Genomic DNA, 18,145 nt, shown 5'->3' with positions numbered 1-18,145 from the left:
GTGAAGAATGCTGAAGATACCATGGACTGCCAGAAGAACTACCAGATCTGTCCTGGAAGAAGTGCAGCCGAGATGCTCCTTGGAAGTGAGGATGGCCAGACTTTGTCTCACCTACTTTGGTCATGTTGTAAGAGAGGACCATTCCCTGGAGAAGCATGTCATGCTTGGTAAGGTGGAGGGTAGACAAAAGAAGGGAAGGCCTTCGACGAGATGGATTGACATGGTGGCTGCAACAATGGGCTCAAGTATATCAAGGATCATGAAGCTGGCACAGGATCGGGTGGTGTTTTGTTCTGCTGTGCATGGGTTTGATATGAGTCAGAGGCGACTCGACGGCACCTAACAACAACAACATGCAAAACCAACAGCCAACATTATTCTCAATGGAGAGAGACTGAAACCATTCCTCTTGAGAACAGAAACTGGACAAGGATGCCCACTATCACTACTTCTATTCAACATTGTATTGGAAGTCCTAGCCAGGGCCATAAGGCAAGAAAGGGAAATCAGAGGCATCCAAATTGATAAGGAAGAAGTCAAACTATCCCTTTTTGCTGATGATATGATCCTATACCTAGAAAACCCAAGAGACTCAGTCAAAAATCTACTGGAACTAATCGAGATATTTAGCATCATGGCAGTATATAAGATCAACACCAAAAAATCATTTGGATTCCTCTACACCACAAAGAGATTGCTGAAAAAGAAATAAGGAAATCAATACCATTTACAGTTGTTGTTGTTGTTGTTATGTGCAGTCGAGTCAGACCCAACTCATAGAGACCCCTCCTTGGGTTTCCAAGGCAGTATCACCATGGAAGTAGATTGCCCCATCTTCCTTCCAAGGAGTGGCTGGTGGGTTCGAACCGCCAGCTTTCTGGTTAGCAGTCAGATGCCTTAGGCACTATGCTACCAAAGCGCCCACCATTTACAGTAGCTACCAAAAAAATAAAATACTTGGGAATAAATCTTACCAGGGACACAAAGACCTGTACAAAGAAAACTATAAAAACAACTTCAAGAAAACCATAAGAGATCTGCATAAATGGAAGAACATCCCATGCTCATGGATAGGAAGATTGAACATTGTGAAAATGTCAGTTCTACCCAAAGCAATCTATACATTCAATGCAATCCCAACCCAGATCTCATCAACATTCTTTAAGGATATGGAAAAACCTATCACTAACTTTACATGGAAAGGAAAGATACCTCGGATAAACAAAGAACTATTGAAGAAGAAAAACAAAGTAGGAGGTCTCACACTGCCAGATCTCAAAACTTACTGTACAGCCCCAGTAGTCAAAACTGCCTGGTATTGGTTTAATGACAGATACATAGATGAAGGAATAAAATTGAGAACCCAGAAATAGATCCATTGACTTATCTTTGACAAAGGTCTTTGACAAAGCTGATCTTTGACAAAGGCCCAAAATCCATTAAATGGGGAAGAGAATGTTTGTTTAATAAATGGTGCTGGCAAACTGGATATCCATTTGCAGAGAAATAAAGCAATATCTGTACCTCACACCATACATAAAAATGAACTCAAGATGGATCAAAGACTTAAATGTGAAACTTAAAACAATAAAGTTCCTCAAGGAAAAACTAGGGGCAAATGTAAGGGCCCTAATATATGGCATAAATAGACTATCAAGTATAATGCAAAATGCATAAACTACAGAAGAGAAACTAGATGATTGGGACCTTCTAAAAATCAAATTTTTATGTGCTTCCAAAGACTTCTCTAAAGAATCAAAAGAGAGCCTACAGATCAGGAAAAAATATTTGGCAATGACATATCTGACAAGGGACTGATGTCTAGAATTTATAGAAAATTCCAACACCTCAATAAGAAAAAGAAAAAAATCCAATTAAAACTGGGCAGAAAACATGAATAGACACTTCACCAAGGATATTTAGTTGGCCAACAAACATATGAAAAAATGATCATGATAATTAGCTATTAGAGAGATGGAAATCAAAACAACAATGAGATACCATCTTGCTCCAGAACTAGTAGCAAAGTTCAACAAGACAGAAAATAACAAATGAAGGCAAGGATATGGAGAGATCGGGACTCTCATATGCTGCTGATGGGACTGTAAAATGGTGCAACCACTGTGGAAAACAGTGTGATGATTCCTTAAAAAGTTGGAATTACTAATACCATTTGACCCAGCCATTCCATTATTAGGTCTATATCCTAAAGAAGTGAGAGCCATGACAAGAACAGACATATGCACACCCATGTTCATCACAGCACCATTTACAATAGCCAAAAGATGGAAACAAGCTAGGTGCCCATCAACTGAAGAATGGATAACCAAACTTTGGCACATGCACACCATGGAATACTATGCAACCCTAAAAAATAACCTAGAATTTGCAAAACACCACATAATGTGGATGAACTTGAAGGACATTATGCTGAGCAAAATGAGTCAGTCCGAAAAGGACAAATATTGTATTAGTCTGTTATTGTAAAAGTCAAGGAAAGGTTTATCTATGGAAGGGAATTTTCTTCATTGGTTATCAGGGGTGTAGGGGAGGGAACACTGTTAGATAGGTGGAGATAAGTATTGATTTGAGTGAAGAGAAGGTCAATGTACCAAATGTGAGTGATCAAGATGGTGGCTTTGAGGAAGAGGAAGACAGAGAGAGGTACATGGGAGGTACAGACAACAAAGATGAACCCTCTTGCACATACAGTACTGTGTTGTCAGTGAAGGCAAACATGGGTATAAAGGTGGATAGATGTGTGGAAAGGCTGAACTAGTAAGTATGTCTATGAAGCAGGGAGTGTATCCAAGACCATGTATAGGATTGGCAGACAGTGTTCCTGTATGTGTATTTGTATGATCTGAATTCCCAGGTGTATAGTAGAGCTGACAAGGGGTAAGGTTGTAGTCACTTCTTGGTCATAGCCAGCTACCCAGAGGGACTGAGTAGTTGAACCTGTCAGCATGGGACCATAATTGTAGGGGACATCAAGCTCAATTGGCATCACATACTACACAAAACATTGTTCTACCTCCTACTTTGGTGAGTAGTGACTGGGATCTTCAAAGCTTGCAAGCAAGCATCTAGATGCAATGATGAGTCTCTCCTCATCCAGAGCAAAGAAGAATGAAGAAAACCAAAAATTCATGGAAAGAATTAGACCTAGTGACTGGTATACCATGTGATCTGCAGCCTATATGACTATGAGGCCAGAAGAACTAGATGGTGCCTGGCTACCACTGTCAACCAGTTGGAGGGGGATCTATGTAGGAGATCCTGGATAGAGAGGGAGAACAATGTGGAACAAAACTCAAAATCATTTGGAAAAAAAAAAAAAAGAAAGGAGGGGACCAGGTTTGCTGGTCTGATAGAGCCTGGTGGAACCACTGAGACTATGGCCCCCAGCTGCCCTTCAGGTCTGGAATTGAACCCACACCTATGGCTTCCAGCCAAACAAAAGACAGGTATATGAGTTGAACATTTACCTGAGGTAGATATGCTCCTTGCAGAAAGAAGGGCTGTTTATGCACAGGGAGACAGCTCAGGGGGCAGGAGTGCATGGAGGAATGGACACAGGGAAGAGATAACTATCAGGAGGAGTAGGAAGGGAGCTGTTGCATTGTGGTGAATTGTAGCCAATGTCATGAGACAAATTTTGTGTGAACTGCTGCATGGAAAGTGAATTTTCTCTGTAAATTTTCACCCAAATTACAATTAAAAAAAAAAAAAAAAACCCAAGAAACTGAAAAAAAAAAGAAAGTGAGCCTGGGTCCCCTTGAGGAAGGACCCCACTCCATTGCCAAAAATTTACAATGTTAATCTTTCTCTCAGCATTCTCTGAAGGGATCTGAGTGTTTTTACAAGAGTGACACTTCATTGTGGAAAAGGAAATAATCAGATTTTTGGGGTATTATTGGACACTGACACTAATTTCAGAAGACCCAAAGTGTCACTGTGTCTCCCTAGTCAGAGTGGGGGTATATGAAGGTCAAGTTATTGATGGAGTCTTAGCTTAGATGCATCTCACAGTGGGTCCCTGAACCCATCCTGTAGTGATTTCCCCAGTTCCAGAATGCATAATTGGAATAGATATACTGAACAATTGGCAGATTTCCCACATTGAGCCCCTGACATGTGGAGTAAGGGCTATTATGGTAGGAAAAGCCAAGTGGAAGCAGTTAGAACTGCCTCTACCTACAAAAATAGTAAACCAAAAGCAATACCACATCCCTGGAGGGGTTCAAGGATTTGAAAGATGCAGGGGTGGTGATTCCCACAACATCCCCATTTAATTCACCTATTTGGCTGTGCAAAAAAACAGATGGATCTTGGAGAATGACAGTAGATTATCATAAACTTAATCAGGTGGTGACTGCAATTGCAGCTGCTATTCCTGATGTGATTTCATTGCTTGAGCAAATTAGTACATCTCCATGTACTTAATATGCAGCTATGGATCGGGACAATGCCTTTTTCTCTATATCAATTTCAAAGGACCATCAGAAGCAGTTTGCCTTCAGCTAGCAAAACCAACAATATACTTTCACAGTGCTTCCTCATGGATATATCAACTCCTCAGCACTATGTCATAATTTAGTCTGTATGGATCTTGATTGCCTTTCCCTTCCACAACACATCACACTGGTCCATTATTATATTGATGACATTATGCTGATTAGACCTGATAAGGAAAGAGTATCAATGACTCTAAAGTATCAATGACTCTAGACTTATTGGTGAGACATCTGTGTGTTAGAGGGTGGGAAATTAACCTGACAAAAATTCAGGCACCTTCTACTTCAGTGAAATTTCCAGGGATCCAGTGGTTTAGGGCATGTCGATATATTCCTACTAAAGTGAAGAGTAAGTTATTGTATTTGGCTTTCCTCACAACTAAAAAGAAGGTACAATATCTGGTGGGCCTCTTTGGATTTTGGAGACAACATATCCCTCATTTGGGTGTGTTGCTGCAGCCTATTTATCAAGTGACTTGGAAAGCTGCTAGTTTTGAGTGGGGCCCAGAATAACTGAGGGCTCTGCAAAAGGTTCAGGCTGCTGTGTAAACTGCTCTGCCACTTGGGTCATATGATCCAGCTGATCTAATGGTGCTTGAAGGTCTGTAGTAGATAGAGATGCTGTTGGAGTCTTTGGCAGGTCCCTACTGGTGCAGACCCTTAGGATTGTGGAGCAAAGCCCTGCCATCCTCTGTAGATAACTACTCTACTTTTGAGAAACAGCTTTTGGCTTATTAGTAGGCTTTATTAGAGACTGACTGCCTAACTATGGGCCACCAATTCACCATGAGGCCTGAGCTGCCCATCATGAACTGGGGGTTGTCTGATCCACAGAGTCATAAAGTTGGATGTGCACAGCAGCACTCCGTCCTTAAGTGGAAGTGGTATATTAGAGATTGAGCTCGAGCAGGACCAAGGCACAATTAAGTTGCATGAGGAAGTGGCCCAAATGCCTATGGTCTCTACTCTAGTCACACTACCTTCTCTCTCCTAGTCTGTACCTGTGGCCTCATGAGGAGTTCTTATGATCAGTGGACTGAGGAAGAGAAAACATGTGCCTGGTTTATAGATGGTTCTGCATGATATGTAGGCACCACTTGATAGTGGACAGCAGTGGTACTGTAATCCCTTTCTGGGACTTCCCTGAAGGACAGTGGTGAAGGGAAATCCTCTCAATGGTCAGAACTTCGAGCCATGCATCTGGCTGTTCACTTTGCATGGAACAAGAAATGGCCAGATGCATGATTGTATACAGATTCATGGGCTGTGGCTAATGGCTTGGCTGGATGGTCTGGGATGGAGCATGATTGGAAAATTGGTGACAAGGATGTGTGGGAAGTGGTATGTGGATAGATCTCTCTGAAGGGGCCAAAGGAGTAAAGATGTTTGTGTCTCATGTGAATGCCCACCAAAAGGTGACCTTGTCAGAGGAGGACTTTAACAATCAGGTGGATAAGATGACAAATTCAGTGTAAACCAGTCATCCTTTTTCCCCAGCTAATTGTGTCATTGCTCAGTTGGCTCATGAACAGAGAGGCCAAGGTGGCAGGGATGGAGGTTATACATGGGCTCAGCAACATGGACTTCCACTTACCAAAGCTTATTTGGCTATTGCCACTGCTGAGTGCTCAATCTGCCAGCAGCAGAGACCAAAAGTGAGTCTGCGACATAGAACCATTCCTTGGGGTGATCAGCCAGCAATCTCATGGCAAGATGATTACATTGGACCTCTTCCATCATGGAAAGGACAGTGTTTTGTTCTACTGGAATAGATATTTATTCTGGATATGGATTAGCTTTCCCTGCATGCAATGCTTCTGGCAAAACTACCATCTGTGGATTTACAGAATGCCTTATCCACTATCATAGTATCCCACACAGTATTGCTTTGGATCAAAGGACTCCACAGCGAATGAAGTGTGGCAATGGGCCTATGCTCACGCAATCCACTGGTCTTACCACATTCCCCATCATCCTGAAGCAGCTGTCTTGATAGAAAAATGGAATGGCCTCCTAAAAACACAATTACAGCACCAGATAGGGATCAATAGCTTGAAGTGTTGGGGCAATGTTCTCCAGGAGTCTGTATATACTCTAAACCAAAGTCCAATATATGGTGCTGTTTCTCCAATACCCAACATTCACAGATCCAGGAACCAAGGGGTGGAAACGGGAGTGGTACCACTCACTATCATCCCTAGTGACCCACTCAAAAAAAAAATTTTGCTTCCTGTCCCTGCTACCCTATCCTCTGCAGGTCTGGAGATCTTAGTCCCAAAGGGAGGAGCATTCCCACCTGGAGACACAATATTAATTGCATTGAACTTGAAGTTAAGAATGCCACCTGGCCATTTTGGCTGCTCTGCCACTTGGGCCATATGTTCCTACTGATCCAATGGTGCTTGATCATGCCTCTGGATCAACAGACAAAGAAGGGAATTACTGTACTATCTGGTGTGATAGATCCTCATTACCAAGAGGAAATTGGATTGACATTACATAATGGAGGTAAAGAAGAATATGTCTGGAGTACAGGAGATTCTTTAGGGTGTCTTTTAGTACTGCCATGCCATGTGATAAAAATCAATGGAAAATTACAGTAACCCAATTCTGATATGACTACTAGTGGCCCAGACCCTTCAGGAATGAAGGTTTGTGTCACACTACCAGGTAAAAGTTCTTGGTGAGGGCAAGGGAAATACAGTCTTAAAATGATCAAACAACACAGAAGGTAGTTCTGAATATCAGCTACGACCACTTGACCAGTTGCAAAAACAAGGACTGTGATTGTTATATTTCTTCATTGTATATGTGCATCAAATATTTGTGTTACCTTCTGTTATGAACTATGAAATGTAAACAGGGTTAATGTGTTTCTATTGTATGTGTGTTCATGTATCATGTTAGGGGCAAATATGACTTTATAATTGTCCTTATTTAGAGATTATATGTAGTTAAGGAGATGTGTACAACTGCCAAGTATTGACAAGGGGTGGACTGTAATGGAGCTGTGTGTCAACTTGGCTGGACCATTATTTGGAGTGGTTTAAGTAGTTGTGATGTGGGCTATTCCCATGATGAGATTGGATGTATATGTTTTGAGCAGCCAGTCTGTTGAAAGGGAGTTTCCTTAGGGGTGTGGCCTGCTTCCAATATATTTATGGACATCCTGAGAGAAGAGACACTCTTCTGTGGATCAGGATCCTGTTGTGCTGCCTACAACTGTCCATGAGCAAACAATCCACCATTCAGCCTGGTGATCTTGGATTAATCATTCTTTGGAGTCAATAGCCTGTATACTGCCTGCCAACCTTTAGCTTGTCAGCCCCTGCAGGTGTGTGAGTCAGGAAAAGCCTCCAGCTTGACATTAGATCCAAGAACTTGGTACTTGCCAGCTTCCATAAGTGAGTGAGCTATTTTCTTAAGATAAATTTCTCTCTTTATATATATATAAGTTTTACTTGTTTTGCTTCTCTAGAGAACCCAGCCTAAGACATTGCCTGATCATGGGCCAACTTGCTGGCTGTGAGTCCAAGTATCCACTTCTCTTGATAAACAGCTGTCCAGTGAGAAGTTCAAGCTGGTCTGTGTGACTTGGAATAAATTTTAGCTCATTAGGGGCCTCATGTATATTAACTTTTCTGACTCTGGGTAGCATTTAGCCACCACTTTCTGATCATGTATGTATCTGTGGTGTAATCAATAGTAACTGCACTTGCATAGAATGTTTAAAAATATGATGATATCCTTGTATTATTTCCTGTTTGTAAACCCTATAAAAACAGCTTTCCTCAATCCCATCCCCAAGCTGTCTTGGTAAACACTAGCCCTGGCTGTCTTCTTTACTCTGTGAGCGAAATAAAGGTGTCTTTCTCACTCCTCTACTCTATAGAGTCATGCTGAGCAAAACCCAGAGTCCCTGGCACCCAAGCCAAGAAGCCAAACCAAGAATTTACCACCAGATTTCACCTACAGTATCTACAGGTTTGGATGAGCTCCTCTTTTCTCGAGGTCTCACAATATCTCATGGTTTCTGGACCTGTCAAGAAATGACCTTTAAGAAAGGTAAGGCTCAACTGTAAGGCTGGGAACCTTGTAAGTCATGTATCAGGTTAGATTTCATGGGAAAGCTTTGTAAATATTGTCTCCACAAAGTCAATCTTAGTTCCTTTAATGTGTCTGGGCATACCTGAGTCTCTGAGCACCATTCTCACATACAACATTTCAGTCAAAGCTCATTTACATAACCAAGATTTCCAAATATGGCCTACTAATAAGGGGGGCATATTCTCATTATACTTACACAAATAATTGTATTGCTATAAAAATACAAACATTTACTAAGCATTTTCCTATTCCTGGAGATTAAGCTGGGGGAAAATATAGAAGTTCTAATTTGTTTGCATAAACATAGTCTATTTAATTGTATTGATTCTCTGGGAGCTCTGGTGGCATAGTGTCTAAGACATGTGACTGATAACCAGAAAGTGCTGCTCTAAAAGAAAATACCACAAATGTATGGATTTAAAAAACATGGATTTATTCTCTTACAGTTTAGGAGGCCAGAGTCCAAGTGCCAGGCTCTAGGGCCTGGGAAAAAGCACCTCAACCTTGGGCTTCAGCTCTTCCTCTTACTCCCTACCCACTGAAGCTGGAGGCTTCTCTTAACTCAGACAGCTGCTGACTGCTGAGGCTGACAGAACCAAGGTTGGCAAGTGAAATGTCACAGTCCTAAAATGATCAAACAACACAGAAGGTCACTAGTTTAAGTTCAGAGACAGCCTCAAGATTGGCAGAGCCACTGAGATGAAGATTTGGCCAAATGTAGGCTCCAGATGTGCCAAAAAGCTCAGAGACCTTTCTCAAAGCTGACTTCTTTTATACTGGAAGAAGACCATATTCCTAAAGCTTCCTGGCCTGGATAGGCCCAGACACAGGCGTGGGGAGGCCAGTGAGGTACAAGGGGGTGGTGAGGGTGGGGTGGGGCCCATTGTGCACTGGTCAACCAGGCCACTGCTCTGGGCCAATCTGAGTTCCGCTCAGTGGTAGTCAGCTGCTCATGGTAGATTCCACCATAGAGTTGACTACCAGCCTCATTATGGGGAATAATTACAACTAGCTGCCCAGCCACTCAAAACCAGGCCCAGCCAACTTGACCACAATCTTAACTACCACGATTGCTTTAAGTTATAGATAGTTTAGCAGAAAAGTAAAAGAAATTTCTTATGTTTAGAATAAAAAACCCAAAGTCACTGCTGTCCAGTTAATTCGACTCATAGAAACCTCTCCTTGGGTTTCTGAGGTGGTATCTCTATTGAAGTAGATTGCTCAATCTTCCTTCTGAGTACTGGCTGGTGGGTTTGAACTGCAAGCCCTCTGGTTAGCAGTCAAATGCCTTAGGCACTACACCACCAGAGCTCCCATTTAGAGAATGTTGTTGTTATGTGCCCTTGAGTCAGACCTGACTCAGCGACCCCTCCTTGGGTTTCTGAGGCAGTTTCACTACGGAGGTAGATTGCCCAACCTTCCTTCCAAGGAGTGGCTGGTGAGTTTGAACCACCAGCCTTCTGGTTAGCAGTCAAATGTCTTAGGCACTGTCACCAGAGCTCCCCTTTATTATAATAAACCCATAATAATTCTTATTATGCTCTGGTAGTGTAGTGCCTAAGGCTATGAATCAAAGCCAACTTGAAGGCACTTAACAACAACAAGATTCAAAAGAAACAAACCTACCATCAAGTTAGCAATTTAAAATCGTGTTGTCTTAATATCAGTCAAAACATAAGAGGAGACACTATACATACATTTTTAATCCAAAGAAAACTAGACATGTCTCCTCATTTGACAACACACTTCATGTAACTCACAACATGTTGCATAAGCCTTATTTCTAGCACTTTTCTTTTTACAAAGTGGGACCCAATCTTTTGTGGCTTCCATGAAGTTTCAAAGTTGTCAGGAGTTTATTATAGGTTACCAAGATGTATATGTATTTAACCAAAGCTACAATAAAAGATTTTAAAAGTAAAATCCTTACATTTTTCAAAAGCTATGAAGCTTAGTTTCTTAGTCAAGAGCAAAATGTTAGCATAAATTCAGCTTATTTTAATGAGACACAGAACCTTTGCCTTCTAGGCATATTGCACAGAAGAAAAAAATTACTTTTCATATTACAGATGAAGACAATCAACAGTAAACCAAGAAATCAAGACCATAAAAATTGAGTAAAATTTGCTAAGATTTTATCATATTTCATAGTTTTTCAGACTCAGGTAATTTAAATATATAAACCAAGGAAAATAAAATTTATTTCCAAGTTTTGTCTTTTGTATGTTCTTTTAGATTTTGGAACAAACCAGCGCTTTATCTGATGTCTAATCTCAGAAGATCTGTGAGGTCAGAGCTAATTTCATAATGTTATTAAGAGATAATTAACATGCAATGCATTCATTGTTGCTATGTCTAAATGGTTTAGTAAATGAGCATTTTAATTAAACATTTTTGAATTTTTATTTCGGATATAGTTAATGTTGATAGTTACCTCTCCTATCCCAATGTACACACAAATTCTTTAACAATGTTATAATCTTTGAAGATTATAAAGGCATTTGGAGACAGAAAAAAATAAAACAAACATTGCTTTAAGGAAACAAAACAACTAATCCTTTTTCTTGAAAAACTGAAGGATGTACGCAGTTGTATTTCTTTGAAACTATTTCTTCTCAGTATGTTGTTGTTATGTGCCGTCGAGTCAAACCCGACTCATAGCGACCCCTCCTTGGGTTTCCGAGGCAGTATCACTACAGAAGTAGGATTGCCCAACCTTCCTTCTGAGGAGTGGCTGGTGGGTTTGAACCGCCAGCCGTCTGGTTAGCAGAGAAGTGTCTTAGACACTATGCTACCAGAGTATAGTCTCAGTCATTAGCACATATTATGACTTTAAACAAAAATAATTTAGTTCCATTTTACAGAGAAAACTGAGGAGGTGGGTAGATAATTATGAACTATATGTCCTGCACCTATCTTTTTTTGCAGACTGGGAGGCTCATAAATATACATTAACACAACTTTCTTGCATGTAGTACAATTTGTCAAAGTGGCAAAAGATTAACACATTTTATTAACATACCCAAGGTTATAGTCTCAATGTAGCATGTGAATATAGGAAACAAGAACATATAAATTTAATATTGGCTTAGTAATAATTGTTTCAGTATTACCCACTAATTTAATTAATATTAACTTAAGGTATCAAAGTTACCTAAAATTTTGGAAATTGTGTCATCTTTAAGCCTATACATTGTATAGTATAGTAATTACTATGTAATATTATACACAAATTACTGCTGAAATTAAGTTTGTTAGAATTATGATATGATATGATTAGGTACAAATTTCTTTAATTCATAATCCTGAATATTTAATAAAACTAACACAAGGTTATTGTATCAGTAAACTCGTATAAGTTAGGAAAAGCATACTAAAGTAGGGTAAAGTGCACACTTATATTATACTTAACAATGATAACTCAGAAAAAACATAGCTATTTGGCTACTTTTATTAAACAAAATTATTATACCAGTCTAGGTTTTTCAAGGATCTAAAAGCAAAAAAAAAAAAAGGATCTCTGGTGGCATAGTGCCTAAGGCATTTGACTGCTAATCAGAAAGCTGGCAGTTCAAACCCACCAGCCACTCCTCAGAAAGAAGATTGGCCAATCTACTTCCATAGAGATACCACCTCAGAAACTCAAGGAAGTGTCACTATGAGTCATATCAATTCACCGGCATTTCCAAGGATCTATCTAAGTAAATTATGTGAACTTTAACTTTTTAAATGTTTCTGCTTTAGTTTCAATAATACTTCTTTTGAACATGGAAAATATTTAAGGTTTAATTTCCTTAATTTCAGGCACTTTTCAAAATATTCAATTTATATAAGCACTTATTTAACTTTAAATCAATCAGAATAAATTTCTTGGGGAATATTATAATCTAATTTTATAGTACCACATAGGAAAATATATTTTCATAACCCTATCTTCTACATGCTTTAAAGAGTCTTTTAGGGAAGGAATTCATAATATTTTTTTTTTTTTTTTGTCTTTTTATGGCCTTGCTTTATCAATTAAAATAAAAAAATCTATCCATTTTTTAGCACATATTTCAAATGAACCATTTTATATCAAATTTTCTCAGAGTAGCTACTGAAGGCCTAAATCATATGACAGATGCAAGAAATGGTTTCTTTTTGGAGGTGAGACTTAAAAAAAACCTCATGAATGGCTGGCAAATCAACCTTTCCCACTCTGATTGCACACAGAAAGAAAACCAAAACAAAACAGAGAACTCTCTCTATAGATCAAAGCTAAAGTTCAAAAGACAAAACCTCATCCAGTTTTGTAAGTGACTCACCACATAATTTGTCCATATGGACATTATTTTTGGTGAGAACCACACATCACTCTTCTGTGGAGCCAGCTCAAACAATAGGCTTATAGGTTTCATGCCTGTGTTCTATGCTATGATTTTCCCTTTTATAATGTTCAACAACAGCAACATAACAATAAATAAATGTTTATTAGAAATTTTGGGTGAAAACAAAAAAAGACCAGTGAAAACATAGGATTAATTTTGAGTCAGGAATTTTTATGGTCAATACATGGTTTCATGGGTAAGAAAAAGCCTTAACATGATGTTGGTAATTAATTTTTCTCTTTGACAGAGTCAACTACCTTTTTGATCACTGTGTTATGCTTAACTATAAATTAGAGATAATAATCTCTGCTTTTCAAAGATTGAATATAAGGAAAAGATATTGTGTGTGAAAAAAGCACTCTTGGTTTACAGTTACTCACCTATTTATTGGTGAAACAGTCACACGATCAGAACATGGCCAGAAAGAGATTATGGGTAGAAATAAAACTCAAACTTTCACCATGAAAGATGATCGGGATGCTGAAGACTCCTCCAAGTAAAAAATGCCACCTAACACTTGTTTGCAAACTGGCCAGGATAAAATTGATGACAGGTAGAAACCATTATATTGACCTGTTAACATTCACTCTGATATAAAGCCTTTTGGATGAGAAATGTTGAAGAGCAGCTCACTATCATAATCATAAGCTGTGTACAGATTTTACTTTAATCTGTTTTATAAAGTTTTTTTTTTTTTAAGTTTTTCCTTTTCTTAGAAGGTGTGTGTTCACTGCTGTTGAGTGGATTTCGACTCATAGTGACCCCTCCTTGTGTTTCCGAGGTGGTATCTCTACGGAAGTAGATTACCCAGTCTTCCTTCTGAAAAGTATAAGCATTTAAGCTGTCTTAGGAGCATGAATATTGGTATGGTAGAATTCTTGCTTTTCATATGGGAACTCTGGATTTAATTCCCAGACAGTGCACCTCATTCACAGACACCTCACATCTGTCAGTGGAAGTTTGTGTATTGTTATGATCTGAACATGTCTCAGCAGAGTTCTCAGACTGAGATGGACTTGGAAGAAAAGTCTGGCAATCTACTTCCAAAAATGAGCCAATGAAAACCCTACTGATCACAATGATCTGATCTGTGTCCAGTCCACAACAGATAATGGGGAAGGTGCAGGATCAGGCCACATTTTGTTCAGTTGTGCATGGGGTCACCATGAATTGAGGTCTGACTTGACAAGAGCTAATAATGACTAGAATATATTGGTGTAAGTGTGGAGAAGTGTGGTGTTAATATGAAAATGTGTTACTGGGAAGACATAATTAGTGGAGCTAATTCACATGCTATAGCCTCTGGCTGGCAGGGGTTTGTTTTGATACAACTCAAGAGTTACATTGTGAGAAATTTCCTGTTATTAAATATTTGAGCTATAAAAACAATTGAAAAAATTAGAAGCACTGACTGTGCAATAAGTGCTTGGTTGCTAACCAAAAAGATGTCAGCTACTGCATGGAAGAAAAGACCTGGTGATTTTCTCCCATATGGATTACAGCCTAGGAAACCCTATGGGGCAGTTCTACTTTGCTATGGAGCCGCTATGAGTCAGAATTGATGAGACAGCACACAGCAATAATGGAAAAAATGAGATTTGAAGTTAAAGAGTATCTAGATTATAATAAAGTTAGTTTTCTTCTAGGAATGTTTAATAATAATGTTTTTAAATAAAAAAAAAATAACTGTACTTAGATGTAGAATCTAAATGTCACTGAGATAATCCACCATTTGATGAGTAAATGGTTGCTAAATTCCAATCTATAACCACCAGCACAAGGATTACCAAGTGACTCTTAAAGAAATTTATTGTATATTTATCACTTATTTTCATGATGAAGCATAAAATTTTAAGGGAACCAAATCAAGATAAATTGCAGAACAGTTTACAAATGACCATGATAAGGAAAAGATAGCAACACCAATTGAGATATAGTACATCAGATGAAGCACTATTTGTTTCTTTACTGCACAAGGCAGTGTTAGTTATCCATAAAGTTCACAACCTGCCTCAAAGTAGTCTATATGTTGCAAATGGTTCAGCTAACAAATGTTCAGGCAGTACCCAATTCACACTTTAAAAATTCGTTTTGTAGAATAAATGCCATTTTTAAGTAGTCTCCTTTGCTATTCATATATGAGAGTTACTGGACTCCAAAAATGAGATCTAGACATGCAAGAGCATTTCTCTGCAATAATCCTTTTATTATTATTATTATCATTAATATTTAATTTTGCTAATCTTTGGGTAAATAGATTTGGCCATGATTGATTTATTATTTCAAACTTAAAGTTCTAAAAAAAATTATGGCCAATACTCAATGGCATTGAGTTTAAGTGTTTTAATACTGTTCAGAGATGTTTTTTAACCTAGAACCCTCATTTGCCAGCAAATTAACAGTGATATAATTTTGATGAATGTAATTATGATTATGAGTCTCTGAAAAATCTTAAAGAGTATTGTAAATCAACTAAGAACTAGTGAGGAGCTCTCGTGGCCTAGTGACTAAGGCATTAGGCTGCTAATCAGAAGGCTGGTGGTTCAAGCCTACCAGCCACTCCTCAGGAGGAAGGTTGGGCAATCTACTTCCCTAGTGATACTGCTTCAGAAACCCAAGAAGGAGTCACTTCGAATCTGATCTAACTCGACGGCAGTGTGTTTGTTTTTTTGCTTTTCTAAGAAAAAAGAAAAGTGAATCTTATTACATTTTAATTCTTTGAGAATTGGTTTCCTATGTAAGGTCTTGGGCTGGTAACTTTTCAACAGAATACTACACTATCTAACAGTACAAAGTAAGAGAATATTTACTCTAAGTCCTAGAGTAATTCACAGTTCCTTCAGTATTTCTTAATAACAACCACTAGGCTTTGTTCTAAGACATTTGACTGCTAACCAGAAGGCTGCCAGCTAAAACTCGCTCCTCAGAAAGAAGACTTGGGCAATCTACCTCTGTAGAGATACTGCTTTGGAAACCCAAGGAAGATCACTCTGAGTCATAATTGACTCCACGGCAGTGAAGTTTTGTTTTTTTTTTTCAGGCTTTTTTTGAAGTTCTTGCATGGCACAAATGGCCGAACACTTAACTACTAGCAGTAAAGTTGGCAGCTCATCTATCCAGAGACATCTTGGAAGAGAGGCCTGAAGATCTACTTCTTAAAGATCACAGCTTTGAGAAGCCTACTATGCACACATGGGGTCACCAAGACTCAAAATGCACTAGAAGGTAAGCAACAATAACAACAGGCTTTCCTTAGCCATTAAATTGTAAGCACATGAACACCAGACATCTTCTGTCAATTATCAAAAGACATGAGCAGACACTTCACCAAAGAAGACGTTTAGCTGGCCAAAACACACATGAAGAAATGCTCACGTCATTAGCCATTAGAGAGATGCAAATTGAAACAAAAATAAGATAGCATCTTACCTCAATAGTAATAGCAATGCTCAAAAAATAGAAAACAACAAATGCTGGCGAAGGTGTAGAGTAGAGTTGGTCCTCTCTTACCCTGCTGGTGGGATTGTAAAATGGTACAACCACTGTGAAAAAGTATAGTGCTTCCTTAAAAAGTTGGTGACGGAAATACAATCCCATTAAAAAACAAAACAAAAAAACCTCACTGCTGTTGAGTCAAATTCAACTTGTAGCAACCCCTCCTTGGGTTTCCGAGGTGGTATCTTACAGAAGTAGATCACCCAGTCTTCCTTCCAAAGAGTGGCTGGTGGGTTTGAACCACCAGCCTTCTGGTTAGCAGTCAAATGCCTTAGGCACTATGCCACCAGAGCTCCCAGCTACTAAGTATATTTCCTAGAAAAATAAAAGCCATGACATGAATAGATATATGCCACTCAGGTTCATTATAGCATTAGTCACAATAGCAAAAAGAAGGAAACAACCCAAGTGCTCATCGTGAGATGAATGGATAAACTATGTTACATATGCACAATGGAATATTATGCAATGTTAAAGATTAATAAAGAATCTGAAAAACATCTCATAACATGAATGAACCTGGAACAAATTATTCTAAGTGAAGTAAGTCAATCACAAAAGGACAAATATTACATGATACCACTTTTACAAAAAGTCCAGAAAAGGTTTACACACAGAAAGAAACGTTCTTTGATGGTTACCAGGAATAGGAGGGAAACAGAATAAATCACTAATTGGAGAGTAGACAAGTATTAATAGAGGTGGGGAGGGGAATGGAAAGGCAATATGCAATAAGGAGTAGGGCATCACACCATGACCAATGACAAAGGAAATCACTGGGATGCACACAAGAGTAAAAGGCAAGAACAGTAAATAATATATACACAATCCTGCAGTAATAACAAATAACATCTATGAGTAAATACAGAAGTAGACATACAAGATGAACAGATATGGGAAGACAAATGGGAATACACACATGAGTATGTTTAGATTTGACAGAGAATTCTTCTACATGTGTGTTTGTATGTGCTGTAAATATATCCAAGGATATTGTAGAGTATACATGGGTAAAGTTCTAAAAACTTCTTAGCCATAACCAAAACACCTTGAGGGAATGACCCTCTGGGCTTCTGGACTTAGGATCACAGTCTTGGGGGACATCTAGGTCAAATGTATCATATATTCCACAAAAAGAATGTTCTATAGCCTACTTTGGTGAGTAGAAACTAAGGTCTTAAAAGCTTGTGCGTAGTCATCTGAGGTGTAACTGTTGGTCTCTCCTCATCCAGAGGAAAAAAGAGTGAAGAAAATCAAGACTCAAAGAAATAATCCAAAGGACTGAGCGACCACGCAAACCACAGCCTCCACTACTCTGAGACCTGAAGAACTAGATAGCGCCCTGCTATCATTACTGACTGTGGTCAGGATCACAATAGAAAGTCCTGGACAGAGAGAGAGAGAGGGAGAGAGAGAAAAGTACAACAACATTTAAAAGCATAAAAGAAATCAAACATGTAGGCCTGATAGAGACTGGTGGAACCACCAAAACTGGGGCATTGAACATCTTTCAAGCCTGGAACTGAACTCATCCCCAGGGATCAACTTCCAGCTAAACAATAGACAGGCATATAAAGTGAATAATAACACCAGGTAGTAATGCACTCCTCAATACAATCAATTATGTCCTTGTTGTTGTTGTTGTTGTTATGTGCC

The sequence above is a fragment of the Orycteropus afer genome, unplaced genomic scaffold (assembly GCF_000298275.1).
Source record: "Orycteropus afer afer isolate SDZICR_OR568_19922 unplaced genomic scaffold, OryAfe1.0 scaffold00060, whole genome shotgun sequence".
NCBI lineage: Eukaryota > Metazoa > Chordata > Mammalia > Tubulidentata > Orycteropodidae > Orycteropus > Orycteropus afer.
This window is presented reverse-complemented; position numbering follows the sequence as displayed.